General features: G+C 41.9%; 1 pseudogene; it reads left to right on the top strand.

Annotated features, from left to right (window-relative positions):
• Positions 1-1,234: 1,234 nt before the first annotated feature.
• On the top strand, positions 1,235-14,348 carry LOC116102720 (annotated as a pseudogene).
• The last annotated feature ends 321 nt before the right edge of the window (positions 14,349-14,669 follow it).

Genomic DNA, 14,669 nt, shown 5'->3' with positions numbered 1-14,669 from the left:
TGATATAGTACATAAAAGCTCTTTTAGCACCAAGTCTGACTCCTTGTCTTCTGTCCTAATTGCTGGGGGTGTTCACCAGCTGAAACCATAGGTTGGTCACCCTAAGTGCTCGAGACACACCCGTCATGAGATCTGACACCCTCTTCTGGTACATCTAAAGCCAGCTACAGTGTACTTATATATAATAATAAATAAATCTTTGGGCTGGAGTAAACAGGGACTGAGCAAGCAGAGTTGACCGGAGCGAATGGGGCCAACCAGAGTAAGCAGAGGTCCTATAAATTCAATTCCCAGCAACCACATGAAGACTCAGAACCATCTGTATAGTTACAGTGTACTCACATAAATAAATAAATAAATAAATAAATAAATAAATAAATAATAAATCTTTAAAAAAAATGAGTAACTAAGACAGATTATATGTAGGGGCCATCACACCTGGTTTTGTACACTTCTGTGGACTATACCAGTGCTCCATGCTCGATAGGCAAGCTCTGTTTCAACTGACCCTTAGCCCTACTGATTTTCCCCTTCTGATTATAGTAATACTGAGTAACTATACAGGTGTTCATAGACCTCTAAGCCAAAAAGGGACCTTCAAGACATTCTGGTGAGGGACTCCTGGAAAGGGGGTGCGGGGTGGGGAATGAATGGATGGATCAGATCAGCACTGTGAAAGGCCTAGGGCTGTTCAGCCACAGAATACATAATCTGGAGGAGTCCACAGAGCAGCTGGAGAGCCCTGTGCAGAGTGTAGAGAGGTGTTTCTGCCTGGCTCTGCACAGGACTCCTCCCATCCTGTCCTTGCTGGTTCTGAAATCTTGCTTGTGTGGCAGCTGACCTAAATTGCCACTTCCCTTTCTGTTCTCATCCTGTAAGAGTCTAGCTCTAACCTCAGAAGAACGCTGCAGCTTTCTGTCCCTAGACTTGTTTTTCTTTCTCTTTGGGCCACACTTGCCACCAAGGCAACACCCAGCCAGGAGCTCAGGTGCAGGAGAAACCATGAGGAAGGCTTTCTTTCCATCACTGTCAAGATTTCCAGAGGGTCAAGAATTTTTTGGTATCATGAGTCTGACTGAACAAGTGACATAACAAGTTCCTGTAGCTCTGAAAAATGTCCCAAGCTCCTGGAAGACAGAGCTGACCCAAGGCAACTGACTCCCTCTGGTGGTAAAACCCCAGTTAATGGTGGGGTGCCACCCTGTTGTTTGGTATTTGGTAAAAGTTCCTCTTTCTCAGCTCCAACCTTCCAAGTCTGAACTTTCATTTCTCTCCTGGCCCACCAGAGGACCAGCTTAGTGACTCAACTCTCAGGACTTAGTCTTTGGCCTCCATTTGCTCCTCTCCACAGATTTGGGGTCTCTAGATTGGTGTCTGAAGATGTGAGAAAAATTTTAGGGTGCAGAGTTTGGAGGAATTTATAAGAAAACACTGTCCTTGCTCTGGTGAGTTTAAGGGAAAAGGGCTGGGAACGGGTATTGCTGGCCTCCTGCTGAGTGTTCTGGGGTTGGAGAGCAAGAGGGTAGCCTGAGGAGGACAGCTTTCAAGAACTAGAGAACTCCTTTTTTTTTTTCCTCTGGTGGACTTTATACTCTTCTTTCTCATCTTTTAATTTTGAGTTACGCGAAGAACCTCTTGCTCCAAGACAGGCACTCTCTCCTCCCTTAGGAGGTGTTAAGCCAGAGTGGTGTTTGGAAACAAAAGCTTAAGGTTTCTTTGTGTAATAGTATATTTACCCATGATTCTATAGGCAAATTCCTTTTGCTTCTGTCTCTGTGATTAGAAGTCCCGATCTTTCTGCAGCTTCCTTCCATTTACTTGGACTATGAGTTCCAGCCTCAATTCTGTTCTCCTGCAAAATATGCTAGGACAATCTTGGCACAGAACTTGTGAAAGTAGTTAAGCAATGTGTTAATTAACTAAAGGTTCACTCACAAGAGGGAGCCCTTACCTGACACTGCTTGGATAACCAAGAACCAGAGAGTGTATAGCCCATAGACATATAGTAAAATACTACTGGTCCAGAGGGTGCACGCACACACACTTTATTTTGTTTTGAGTTATGAATGCATATGTCTGCCTGTGTGAATATGCATTTGAAGGGCAGGAGAGCCTGTGGCGGCAGAGGTGCTGGATTCTCTGAAGCTGGAGTTAGAGGTAAATCAGTGTGAGCTGTGGTATGTGACTGCCAGGAATACAATTGGATCTTCTTTAGGAGCGATAAGCACTCTTAACCACTGAGCCCTTTTTCCAACCCTAGGCAGTAATGTAGCTATGGATGAACTGGGTACCTAAAAGAGAGGCTGGAAATAAAAAAGGATGGGGAGGGGGAAGAAGGGGGGTGCCAAGACAAAAGCTTCTGATCAAGCTTTAAAGTTTAATATTTAACACTGTACTTCTATAGGGAGAGCCCACAGACCCATTCTTTGTTTCAGCTAGATTATGTTACAAAGCACGCTCAGCAGGCAGTCTGCTCCTGTAGGAAACTGCAAGTGCAGCCAGGCAGAAGACTCCAACGCCTTAAGGCCCAACTGTGACAAACACTTAAGGTCTACTTAGCCTGCTCAAGGTTGGGGGAAGGGCACATATTAGTATGGCATTTTCATGAGTCATTTATTCATTTTGATTTAATGTTATTTTATGTGTATCAGTGTCTTAATGGACATGTATCTGTTTACCACTTGAATGCCCAGTGTACACAGCTGCCAAAAGCGAGTGGCAGATCCCCTGGGATTGGAGTTACATACTGTTCTGAATCATCTTGCAGAACTAGGAACAGAATCAAGGTTTTCCGAGAGAGCAGCCAGTGAGCTAAACCCATGAAACATCTGTCTAGCCCCTCCTATAGACATTCTAATAATATTCAAACCTGGGAGGTCAGGTATCCTCATGTAATTGCACCAACTCCAATTTCTTTCCATACTTTTATAGTTTTGTGAGCAGATATTTCATCTTACAGTGATTATTTCCCTATGCTGTTCATTCTTGGCTTTGATGACTTCATAAATATAATTATTGTTCTTATTTCTCTCCCTAAAATTGTTTATTCCTTTATTTTCATCTTATTTGTCTGCATGCAAATCTCTGCACCATATACATGCCATACCTGCAGAGGCCAGAAGAGGTTAGCAGATCCACTGAAGCTGAAGTTACAGGGGCTGTGAGAGCTACACAAGAGCTGAGAACAGAGTCATGGATCTCTGCAAGAGTAGACAGTGCTCTGGCCACTCAGGGATCCCTCCAGAACTTTCTCTTTGTTCCAATTTATCTCCATAGAGTCATAAGAGCATTGAGCTTGCCATACTCTGCCCTCAGCATTCCCAAGAAACTGGATTTAGAGGCCTGCACCAACAAACCCAGCTTCTTCATTTCCTTTTCAGGTTACACCCTACTTGTAATTTTTCTATACGTGATATTACAACTTTCATCTTTACTGAGCGCATTGGCTTTTCTTTCATCTGTAAAACAACTCTTAGTTGAATGCCTTTAATCTTATTTTTTCAATTTCCATTTATTCCAAGTACTTGCCCTGCTGTGATGAATAGAGGTGACAAAAATAAGTTTGTTTATTTTATGCATGATTTTAAAGAAAAGACTTTCTATGATCCTAATTTTGTTATAGGTTAGCAGTGGGCTTATCATTTTTGTCTTACCCATATGGACATTTACATCTATTTCTAGACAGTTTTAGAAATGTTTTTTCCTGAAAAGCAGTATATATTTTTCAAATACTTCACAGGCAAAGAAGTATTTCTTTTGTGGGGACTGAGTGTTGCGTCAATGAGACAAGGTATCTGTGTAATGTTAGGTGTCCTGGAACTCAACTTATAGACCAAGTTGGCCTTGGATTCACAGAGATCATCCTGCCTTAAAGGGATTCACCAGTACCACCTGGCCAACAGGAGTTTCTTGTCTTCAGTTTGTCAGTGTGATGTGGCTTGTCCATTGGTTTTTCATGCTGAACTAATATTACATGTTACATGTTGGAGCACAAAATTTGTATACTTTGAAGTATAGTTTTTGATATGGTCTTGAACTCAGTATCATGCTGGCATACATACCTGGTATCACCCATCAATTTTTTTTGGCAAATTTCTCTACCATGATAAAAACATTTACAGATACAAGATTCCTCAGAACCTCATGTAACTAGGGACATAATTCCACACAACCTTTGTTCTGGCTACCAGTTGTCTCCTAGTGGCTACCACTTTTTTCTTTAGTGATCTCTATGGGTTAGAGCAAGCATCTGAGAAAGAAGACTGAGGGATGATTTTCAACTTTTCTGTGCATTGAAGACAAATGACTCTCCTAAGTGATCACCCCTGTATATCTAGTGCAGAGATTAACTTAACCATGTGAACAAACACGTGCATTCTCTTTTATTAGGTGGCAATCAGAGAGATCATTGTGTATGTTCATCAGGACGTTGGAATGATTACACTACAGGTCAGCACTAGATATTTCCGATAAGGAACTTGTAAGGATATGATCAGAGTGAGTCACACTGACTAATCCTGATAGAAGAGGAAGTACAGTGGGAGAGACATAAGTAGTTTGGTATTTGTAACACTGAAGGTAGTGCCGAGACAGATAGGGAAGGAAGAAAGGACGTTACACAAGGTTGCTGAATGGAAACACTTTCTTTTTGCATTTCCATAAAAGGGAAATGACAATCTTGTGCATGAAATTTGCTATTTGGGATGACCTAAGAGTAGAGCACTTGAGAGTATGACAAATGTCACTAAATGCCCTTCCAAATTTCTCCCTTTGTTCTTTAACTTGTCAATGTGGTCCTTCCTTGACCTCTGTCACAGGGTTCATTCAGAACCTCTGTTTCTTACATGGCCCTGTTTCCCCATGTCTATCACACAGACACCTGAGCAGAACTGCTATGACACAGAATCACAGCAATGATGGCCTCATCGGTCCTGGAGAAGATAAAGGAGGAGGTAACCTGTCCTATCTGTCTGGAGCTCCTGAAGGAACCTGTGAGCACTGATTGTGACCACAGCTTCTGTAGAGCCTGCATCACACTCAACTATGAGTCTAGCAGAGGCATAGACGGGGAGGGCAGCTGCCCTGTGTGCCGAGTTCGTGTCCCATTTGGGAATCTGAGAACTAATCGACAAATGGCCAATATAGTTGAGAGGCTCAAAGGGTTCAAGTCCATTCCAAAGGAGGAAGAGAAAGTGAATGTGTGTGCACAACATGGAGAGAAACTCCAGCTCTTCTGTAAGAAGGACATGATGGCCATCTGCTGGGTTTGTGAGAGATCTCAGGAGCACCGTGGTCACCAGACAGCTCTCATTGAAGAGGTGGACCATGAGTATAAGGTAAGGAGCAAGAGGATGCGGGAAACAAAGCACAAAACAGTAACAGATGGGAAAAGTCCACTTCGTGTGACAGAGTGCTTACCTGCATAGTATAGACTTGAAACCTGATATGTCATTACCGTCCTTTTATAACTTTTGAAACCTAAAAAGGCATGATGATTTATTCCACTGAAGTATAAGTGAATCTACCTGGACAGCAAACACTAGGATAGAAAAAATAGTTTAGAACTGCTTCTTTGAAGTTCAGGTGATGTCCAGGAGCAGAACAGCTCCTGATTTATTCCACGGTTATCTCTTTTGAATGTAATATCAAATTCAGTAGAAGGACCTAAACTACAGTCAAGAGATTTTAAATAACCAGGCTGTAAACACGTGACACACAGCAGTGAAGGGAATGTGCACGTGGCAGCTGAAACATCAGGGAGGAGAGGAAGCTTTCCAGAATAAAATATACAGAGGCAGGTTCTGTGTTAAAACTTTGTTTTCTGTTGTTATTGTTTGATTTGAAGCCCAAATATAAACTCAGAGAGACTGTGGCCACATAAAGAGAATTTGCAAGGGACTGTGCCAGATGGGATTCTAGAACGAGAAGAAGTAGGCACATATCCCCACTCCTAATCCAGAAGCATGTGAAACTGATAGCTACTGGAACTGAAAAATTACTTTTCTCCATGGGAATCACACTGGGGAAATAAACCATTCTTAAAGGAAGGTCTCCATGCCCAGCAACAGACAGGTGGCCAACACAAAATGCACTGAGCCCTTATTTGGAAGTGGTTCCTTTTCTCATAGTGATAAATCAGAGTTTTTTTTCCCCCATCCTTCTAGGTCTTTCGCTTTTATATTATGGCGTTATTTTTTATAGGATTCCCATGTTGGGAACCTGTGTGTCTCTCCCTCTGTGTGCACTTTTTGTGCTCTTTATTTGACTGTTTTTCTGGTTTCTTTATTTTGTCATATTATAATGTATTTTTTATTTAACTTACTATAGTTATTTTATTCTGTTATTATTCCTTGCATGCCTTTTTATTTTCCCACAAGAGACACAAGAGGTGTGGAATTGGATGGGAAGGAAGTTAAAGAGGTATGGGAAAGAGTAATGGGAGGAGAAACCTTAATCAGAAATATTGCTCGAAAAACCAAAAAAAAAAAAAAAAAAAAAAAAAAAAAAGAAAGAAAAGAAATATTGCAAGGGACTGCAATGGCAGCTTAGCACTTAAGAGCATTGGCTGCTCCTCCAGGGTCTTGAGGTCAGTTCCCAGCAACCACATGATAGCTCACAACCAACTATAATGGTACATCATATCCTCTTCTGTCATGCAGGCATACATGCAAAGAGAGCTCATATACATAAATAAAAATCTTTTTAACAAGATGCCTTTAACATACACTGTATGAAAAAAATCTATTTTCAGTGAAAGAAATATATCTTAACTACAAAAAAAAAAAATACACTTAAAAAGAGGAAAAGAAAAAGGAATGTAAACATGGCCAGTGTGGTGATGCCTGTTTCAATTCCACAGCTCTGGCAACTGATGCTGGTGGATCTTAGAATTTCAGAAGTATATTTGTCTAAATAGGAATTCCAGACCAGTCATAGTAGCTACATAGCAAGACCCATTGATAAAAAGAAAAGAATTTGCAGGTGTTAAATAGGACACTGAGGGGGCATATGATATATGTATATACTTACGTGAAAAATAAAAAAATTCACAAAAGTATCCTAATCCTATGATCCTGGGAGAAAAGCAAAAGGTGTATACTTGGTGCGATGATGGACTAAGAGAGATTTTTGTGTCTTTGTCTAAGTGGGGGTTTTGTATGTATAAATACAAGTATTGATTGAGACCTAGATTTAAGATGTACATGTTTTATGTACATAAATATTGACACAGGGTTTTTAAAGAAAGAACAGTATTAGGCTTCCTGTCTTTCTTTTAAGAAAAAAAAAAGATTTTTTTATTTATTATATATAAGTACATTGTAGCTGTCCTCAGACTCTCCAGAAGAGGGCATCAGATCTCATTACAGATGGTTGTGAGCCACCATGTGGTTGTGGGATTTGAACTCAGGACCTCTCAAAGAGCAGTCAGTGCTCTCAACCAATGAGCCATCTCTCCAGTTTCCCAGAAGTGTTTCTTGGCCTTTGCTTAGGAACAGCAGTCCTACTAATCACACAACTTGACTCTGCTACAATTCCTTTCTCACAGGAGAAGCTGCAGGCAGCTCTGCAGAAGCTGATGGAAAATGAGAAAAGGTGTGATGAATGGCAGGATGACCTTCAACAGCAGAGAGCTGACTGGGAGGCAAGTGGGGACCCTTGGCTAAGGGAGTCAGCCTGATGCCCAGGAGGGACCTGGGCAAGAAGCTCCTGGGGTCTTTACTTCCTGGGAGCTGGGGAGGCCAAGGGGCCTTGATTACTCTTCCTTCCCTACTGGTTCCCCTAGAGCTGGAGATGCAGAGTCACTGTATCACAAATGAGCTGGGCTCTGTGAGGAGCTGACACCATGGAGGATGCTTGGTCAGAATGGCTGCTAGGTCCTACTCCTGTGGTGGCTTCTGAAACTCCAATTTTTGGGAAATATGCTTGGGAACAGGCCACAGATGTGTTTCTGAGGTTTAGTTTCCCTAGGGGATTCACAGGAGGAATGAGGATTATTGTAAACAGGAAAAATGTTTCAGGCACTCTGAGGCAGTAAATTGCTAAATCCACTCTATGCTCCTGGCCTGTACATGTACACTTCTTGCCACCTGCCCCAGTGTTCTGGATCTCAAGCAACCTTTATATTTTAATATGCCTTAACTAGCTCAATGCTTGGGCTATTCCTGAACCTCCACATGGCTAACACACACTCCTCTGATATTCCTGAATTAATACTTACTAAATCTATATTTTATCTTTGCTGCCCTGGACCCTACTGGGCAGCCCCCTTGGGGGAGTTTTTTCCCCTTTACACCTACATTCCAGCCATCTGGCTTGGTCCGTCTATCCCCTTGTCATGGTCAGATCCCCTCTTCCTCTTTCCTCTGTGTTTCTTGCCCAGGAATCCTAAAAGTCCCGCCTCAGTCTTCCTGCCCAGACATTAGCCTCTGGCAACTTTATTTCTCAATCAGAGCCAACTGGAGGCAGGTAAACTTAGCACAGACTGCGATTCCTATGTGATTTCAGGAGCCGAATTAATACAAATGGCATTAGAATCAATCCGTAACAGGGCACCTGTATGAAAACTGAGTTTCACCCAGCCGTCCTACTTTGTATCTGGTGGCCTTGGTAGAGATGACCTAAGATTTTTGTTTTGGAATGTCCTGGAGAGACATTAAAAGAAGACACATGCTTCCCTAAGAATTCCTTTCCTTTCCCGAGCTCAACCCTGTAAAAGCTCCCTACCAAGAGCAGTATTTCCCTATCTCCTGTTCCCATTTGGACAGATTGAATTCCTCTCCCTTTTCTTGTCCTTAAAGAACCAAATTCAGAGCAATATAGAAAATGTTCAGATAGAGTTTAAAGGACTGAGAGAGCTCCTAGACTCCAAGGAGAATGAGGAGCTACAGAAGCTGAAGAAAGAGAAGGAAGATGTTGTGAAAAGGCTAGAAGAGTCTGAAAATGAGCTGGTGCAGCAGAGGCAGTGGGTGAGAGACCTCATCTCAGATGTGGAACATCAGTTGGAGCTCTCAACCATGGAAATGCTTCAGGTAAGACTGCAGGAGGTCTCAGGGTCTGAGAGTCAGTGGAAAGGAAGCCATTGTCTTTCCTCTCAGCTGCTATGGTCTTCCTTGTGATGACGGTGGGTTGCAAGGCAGCAGGGTTACAGAGTGAGACCCACAACCTGCAAGGAAAAGAGTTCAAGAGACTGTAGAATGTCCAGCCCTAAATAGAACATATATACTGCACCACTAATTCAAAGGCTCATTGCAGAAGAAGGGGCAGGAAGAGTGTTAAGAGCCAGGTGTGGTAGATAACTATAAGGAAAACACTGGCTTCTGGACACAGCTTAGCAGCATCCCATATGAACCAAGATTGGCTTTGACACCAAACCTAAGAACTGTGCAAGCCAAATTCAAGTATGAAAGTAGACTTGCACAGGAAGCTCACCCACACTCAAGGAGCTACTGGTAATTCTTAACTTTAGGGGGAAAGAGATCACAGTTCTTTAAAAATATAAGTTTACATCTATCTACCAACATCCAGTGGAACTCACACATACAAGAATTTTGACGTAAGTCTCAAACCTTGAATAAATGGAGAACTGAGATATCTATTTAACATGTCAAAGTGGGCCTGATTAGTCAGGTCTTCCTATCTGTTCTCAGTAAGTCAATATAAAAAATCCAAATTAATATTAGAAGATTTACTAAAGTGTGACACATTTGGAAGAAGAACAAATATCTTAAAAACCCTCTGTCCATCTTCAGATTCCCTAAGTGAGATCAAAGTTTAAACAGGAAGCCAAGAATATGCACACATGAGTAGTCCAAGTCAAGGTGTGGTCTCCCATCCTGATCTGTGTCACAGTGTTGCCACGGACGGGAGTTTCTTGTGGGGAGCCCTTGTTCTGTGGGGTGATGAAAGTTCTGGCCAGGTGGGCAAGGGATTAGGCACATGACAGACAGAAACGATACAAGAAGTGTGGAATCCGAATGTATTTCTTAAAAATGGCATGAGGCTTTTATAGTCATTGCAAAAGAGAAATGAAAAATCTGGCAGCTCAGTAGTCGAGGTACATCTGAAGCCATCTAAAACACACTGAGTCTAAAACAGTAGCCATCTCCTCTGGACTGGTGTAGCACCCCCGGGCTCTGAGCATGCTCGGATCGCATGGGCTCTGCTGGAGTCCTGCGAGGCTGCAGGTGCGCCAACCAGGAGGATAGAGGCTGGAATCTCGAACCTCGAATGCTCAATGCTGACTGCTGAACACTGTCTCTCACACACACTCTGGGCTCAAGGTCCCGCCCATCCTTAGTAAAGCGCCCACTATGCTAATCTTCTGGGCTAGTAGAGATAGTCTCTTTCTTGCTAATTCCTAGGAGTGGTTCAGCTGCAGTACTTGACTGAGAATGTGAGGATATTACTTAAACTTGCCCAGGGATTGTCAAAGACCACTCAGCAAACTACAATGCCCTATTCCCTTCATTATTTCCCTAACAATGCCAGGGGCAATTAGTCTGGATGGGTAACATTCTTTATGAAATTCCAAGCCAGAATTTGGCTAAGATGTTGGAATATTGGTAAAGGTCAGAGAACAATGTCCAAGTTTGTCTAGCTATTAGTAAATCATATTTTGGTGGGCACCTAGCACCCGAGTTCTCAAGGACATATCTGGACTACCTCTGAATTAGGGAATGCCAAGGAGACATGCAGGAGACTGGCTTCCATGAAGCTTTTGCCTCATAAACTGCTGTCACGCAAAGTGTGCGTGGCACAGTGTCACACTTTACTGTGGTCAGACACGTCATTACAACTGTTTGAAATCTATTAAGAGGAAGAGCTGGTCTTCCTCTTAATAGAGGAATATGAGATCCTGAAGATATCCTCATTTCTCTGGAGTCTTTGTTTCAACAGTTTGATAGTCAATATGAGAGACACATATATCTCTTTAGAGCAACTTCTTTCCAGCCAGGACAGTTCAGAAAGAGAAGGAAAATAGAAATAGAAGGACAAGGCAGGTGGGGTTAGGAGAGATCTGGTTAGCTGGGTTTGAGTATTAATGTCCTAAGCTTCTGGTCCTTTCGGCTTCCTCAATATTAATATACCAAGTTAATATACAAGTTAATTGTGTTTTCTCCTTCTCCCTAGAATGTGAATAATGTCCTGAGAAGGTACGTCTGGGATGATAGGGAAGGATAGCCCTATTGTGTGGTGAGAATTATTTGATATTCAACTAGAATACATATCTCTGGGGTTTTGCAGAATTTACATATAATGTTATTCTGAAGTTCTGAAGAAGAAAGAGATGGAGGAGAAAGGCAGGGTCTGAGCATTTTGTAACTATTGAGAACAGATTAGGTTCTCTTTAGGGGACTGGGTTATGGGGAGCTGCAGAGCTAGGCTCAGTAGTGAGATGAAGCAAATGGACCTACAAGCGCTTTCAGACTCCTTGTGGATCCATCATCTGTCCACGCCATGGGCTTGTATCTAGCTGTGCATCTACACTTAAGAAATGCTTTGTTTGTGGATTCCTCATATGTAGGATATGTCCTCTGTGTCTGTAACATTTACAGAGTTAAATAGCAGGAATAATTCCTGTGTGTTTGTGCATTTCTCCTGGGGATAAAGGAGATCCAGATTTCCCTTGTGGCTGTATTTAGATTTTTTTAAAGAAGAGACTTGACTCTGTGGGCACCATATTTTGGCAGTGCAACAATGGCTGCAGGAGGACTGCATATGTCCCAGGACTGTGGAAAGCCTTGTCCTTGTGTGTAGAGTGTCACATTCCAGCTGCCAGCATCAGCCTCCATCCTAACATGTGGAGTTTATGTCAGCCTAAGTGTGATTTCCTGTCTCCTTTTCCAAATTTTGTCATCCTAACAAGAGAACTTGAAGGAGCAGATGCTGGCTTGACAGTGTCCTCATTGACAAAGTGTGTGAAGTCTAGGCTTTCTGAAGATGGCTTTCTCACACTCTATGACTCTATTACACTATGGCCTTAGAAACCCACGTTCGTTTCCTTCTTTCCTTTGTATCTTTGTTTCTTCCTTTGTTTCATTGTTTGTTTCTCTGTTTCTTTATGCTGTGTCTTTCTTTGCTTGCTTATTTGTTTATTTGTTTGTTTGTTTGTTTGTTTTTCTGTTTGATTTGGTTTTTTGTTTTTCCAGACAGGGTTTCTCTATGTAGCCCTGGCTGTCCTGGAACTCACTTTGTAGACCAGGTTGGACTTGAACTCAGAGATCTTATGCCTCTACTCCTAAGTACCGTAACATCATTCCCAGCCCTCCCCTTTTTTTTTTTTTTTTTTTTTGCTATTTTAGTTTTGTCTTAAAATTCACTTCATCAATTCAAAAGATTCTAGAAGAAAAAATAGAAGAAGCATATTGTTTGACTGTAAGGTGAGGTACTATGTTTCTAAGAATCAAGACTTTCCCAACATCACACAGCAAATAACTGGGAAATGACATGAGTGTGTCATTTTTCTGGAGTTAGTAGTCTGTCTTCTTTTTCCTTCTCATAAGTCTCAGGACAATTCAAAGATATCTATGGTTAGAATGGTGGGGGGTCAGTGGTGTTGAAGGTCAAACGTTTGAGATGTGGAGGTCAATATTTTATCCCTAGGAGTCAGACCTTGAGACTGAAACAGCCCCAAATGATTCCAAAAAGAACGTTCCAAGCTCCGGATCTGAATGGCATGCTGCAGGCCTTTCAAGGTAAGAGCAGCTAAATTCTGTGATTCATTGTGTGGTTCTAGGTGTAACTGAGTTGCATATGGAAGAGGGTATGGGTTCTGAATGTGGGTAGAGGGACTCAGGAGAGCAGATAGTGTGTCCCTGTGATGCCATTGTATATGATGGGAAATTATCATTCATCCCATATTATATCAGAGTTTCCAAACCTTCCCCTCATCTGGAGAAGAGATGGGCTTTAATGGCTTGAATCCTTCACTGTATTTACTGCTGTAAACTTTCATCATTTCAGGGCTCATGGATTTCCAGTGATACTGAAGTAAGGAGAAACCACAGCACCATGAGGCCCTCTCCTCTCAATGTCTTCCAGAGTTTATTTCTCTGTTAAGTCTCAGGTTTCATGTTGCTACTCCCACTGTGCACAGCAATCTGCCTCTCTTTGACTTGACTTTAAACAAGGCTTCTTTATGTTTCTTCTCTCTTTCTCCTTTGGCTTCTGTTCCTTATGATGCAAATAAGGCTATTTTTCGTCTTTCATATGACTTTTAACTAATGTGTCTCATTTTCTGTAGTTCATGTGACTCTACATGGAAAAAAAAGAAGGCAAACATTGTCATTAACAAGGAGAAAAGACAAATACAGCATACAAATTCCTATAGAAGGAATTTGCAAATTTCTGAGATCTATCGTTTTGTTGTCCTGCAATATAAAACTATCAACTCAGGGAAGCATTACTGGGAAGTAGACATGTCTAGAAGAGATGCCCAGCTCCTGGGATTAAATCGTGGACCACATGCTGCACCCCAACTTTGTTCAATGAATGAAATGTTCTCTAATGTCAAATTTGATTATGATGATATACAGCATGAAGCTTCTCAACTAAACATGGCTACTGGGTTATAGGGATGTATAGGTCTGTATGCAATGTCTTTGATGAGTATCCTGTCACCTACAATTCCAGTGTCCTGGCCCTCTCTCTGCCTGGTCCTCCCAGTCATATTGGAATTTTCCTGCACGGGGAAGCTTGCACTCTCTAGTTTTATGGTGTTTCTACCTATGAAGCTTTCATTTATACATTCTATGACCCTTCCTTCCCTGATACAGCCTATCCATATTTTAATCCTATTGAATGTTCAGAGCCAATGACAGTATGCAGACCACTCTCTTAAACCTTCACCTATATCTGTACAGTGCCCCAAGTCTGGTGTATCTCATGTGCCTGAGCTCCGGTGTCATTTCTACTTTTTCTGGTTTTGGTCCTTCCATTTTAATGACCTTTCTCTTTACCAGTATAGATTCATTTTCTTGATCCAGTTCTTTCTCTGTTTTGTTTGCTTTTGTTTTTGAGATAGGGTTTCTATGTGTATCCCTGGCTGTCCTGGAACTCACTCTATACCTCGAACTCAGAAATCTGCCTGCCTCTGCCTCCCAAGTGTTGGGACCAAAGGTGTGTGCCACCACGGCCCAGCTCTTTCTCTGTTTACAATGCTATAATACTTCATCATTTCCCATACTCCCAAACAGCTGTTTCATCCTTACGTGAAGTAGCACCTCTGATCCCCCCATCTCTGTTGGAACACAATTAAAAGAATGACACATGATGGTGATCAATGTCTTGGGGACCTGTGACAGAGGTTCCAGAAGGGGAAATAAAGGCAGAGGGACTTTTACCTCAAATGACTTCTGTTCCCTTGATTGTTCTTGGATGTAATTTCATGCCTCCTGGGAGAACAATTCTCATTCAATTTATAAGAGTTGCTTATTCTTGTTGGATGTTGGAATGTAGCTAAAGATCCAGTTTGATGAAAGCATGTGCTGAGTATTGTCCACAATGTACCCTGAATCTGGATATGGCCTTGCACGTTGCTTTCATGATTTACCAGATATAACCTATGGTAAATTTCAGTCAATTGTGTTTAAATTTTTCTGTCTTGAGAAAGTTCTGGGAAGGGCTGCTCTGTTAATATTTAGCATATGCTTACTAGCATATATTTACAT

The sequence above is a fragment of the Mastomys coucha genome, unplaced genomic scaffold (assembly GCF_008632895.1).
Source record: "Mastomys coucha isolate ucsf_1 unplaced genomic scaffold, UCSF_Mcou_1 pScaffold21, whole genome shotgun sequence".
Classification (NCBI taxonomy): Eukaryota; Metazoa; Chordata; class Mammalia; order Rodentia; family Muridae; genus Mastomys; species Mastomys coucha.
This window is presented reverse-complemented; position numbering and strand designations above follow the sequence as displayed.